Consider the following 1,656-nt stretch of genomic DNA (forward strand, 5'->3'; position numbering starts at 1 on the left):
GCGACCCGTCACAGCCCCCGGGACACAGCCGGGGACAGCTCTGCCGTGCCGAGGGAGCGCCCAGCCAAGGCAGCCCCAGGTCAGCGAGATGAGAGCGGATGGAGCGCCATCCTGGTGGCATTTCCAGCCATTTCCACACACAGCTCTCCCAGACAAGTTCCCCGTGAAATCTCTTCTGCTTCATCCCATTGCATATCACACGGCTGTGCAGTCCTATGTTCCTCAGGAGCACAAATGTGCCGCCGCAGGTATCAGATTCAGCGAGCACGCTGTGATAAGAGAGATAAACGTGCGCACCTGTTCCCATGCTCTGCGAGGACAGCACCCACCAGGGCAGCACCACTGACATCCTATCCCTCCCGCACGGGCAGCAGCCAGCTGCCGGTCCAGCCAGTCCAGCAGCAGGTAACACTCACCTGTCAGGCAGGTCAGGTGGAAGGAAAATCCACACTTGTTTGCCAGCACTTGGCCCAGGCATAATTAATTTAAATATATGGAAGCATCTAATTCCCAGCATTTAGAGCTGTTAAAGCTGTCGTTCTGGTTTCAAAAAACAAGTTCATCATCTGTTACCTCTTCAATGATCATTGAGGGGATTTATTTTTTAAATTTCATCTTTAATCTTAACAAATGCTGTTGTTTATCAAAAGGTTTTTTAAATATGTTAGACATCTAATTAGACAGTCCATTATTTGTTGTGCATCTGCATATAAAATCTCTGATTTTTCTTCAGCTACACCTGGCAGAAACATAAAACCACTGACAGAGCATCTGAGATGCTCAAAACATGCTATGACATGTTATGACACTATATGACAAATATTCATCTCAGCAATTTAAAAAAATTTTTAAAAAAAAGGAAACAAAACCAACCCTTCAGAAGATGGCCTCATGCCTGTTCTACCTCTAGTTGGTCAGAGCTCCTCACTGGAAAGTCAGTTGCTTCCCATCCTTCCCACAGATACAGACAACAAAAAGATGGTGAAAACCCCCATTTACACTAACACAAACTGCAAGTTCCTCGGCTTTGCTATTCCACTTCTAGACTAAACATGCCGTTTCCCCAACCTTCACATAACCGGTTGTTTTCGTGCTGTGTTGCTCATCTCTCTGGACTCCTGGCGGATGTTCACACAGGTGTCAGGGGCCAGAGCCGCGGTCCCTGTCCAGCAGCAGCCGCTGCTGTCCGGGCAGGAGGCACCGCCTGCTCCTCCCGGGCCTGGCCTGTGAGCAGGCACGACTGCACAGTCAGCTACATAAAACATACAATATATAATGTTGTATACAACAAACACAGCAAGTAGCTGGAAAATAATCACTATGGATATTATGTTTCTAACCGGGTAGCTGGCACAGCTGCAGAAAGCCCTCAACACCCTCCATACACACAAATGTTCTGCGACTTCCCGGACAGCGCTACCTTTCCTTCCTTTAGCACCCTTTACTTTTATCTGCACCATGTTTTATCGGGAACAGCCCCTGTTTGCCTCAGTGCCCCGTGTTCCATGAGGAACAGCCCGCTTCCGTCAGTGCCCCGTGTTCCACCAGGAACAGCCTCTGTTTCTGTCAGAGCCCCGTGTTCCATGAGGAGCAGCCCCGGTGTCCCCTCAGCGCCCCGCGTTCCATCAGGAACACCCCCATTCCCTCAGCGCCCCG

At 49.8% G+C, this 1,656-nt stretch overlaps 1 protein-coding gene across 1 annotated transcript in view; it reads right to left on the reverse strand.

The window, feature by feature from the left end:
* Positions 1–1,362, reverse strand: part of CCP110 (centriolar coiled-coil protein 110) — a 17,926-nt gene extending 16,564 nt beyond the window's left edge. The window contains exons 1-2 of the mRNA XM_031056500.1: positions 1,341–1,362; positions 1,069–1,252 (exon numbers count right to left, since the gene is read on the reverse strand). The gene's annotated coding sequence lies outside the window, so the exon portion shown is untranslated. The remainder of the gene's footprint in view (positions 1–1,068; positions 1,253–1,340) is intronic.
* Between the last annotated feature and the right edge of the window lie 294 nt (positions 1,363–1,656).

The sequence above is a fragment of the Geospiza fortis genome, unplaced genomic scaffold, assembly GCF_000277835.1.
Source record: "Geospiza fortis unplaced genomic scaffold, GeoFor_1.0 scaffold237, whole genome shotgun sequence".
NCBI classification, from domain to species: Eukaryota; Metazoa; Chordata; class Aves; order Passeriformes; family Thraupidae; genus Geospiza; species Geospiza fortis.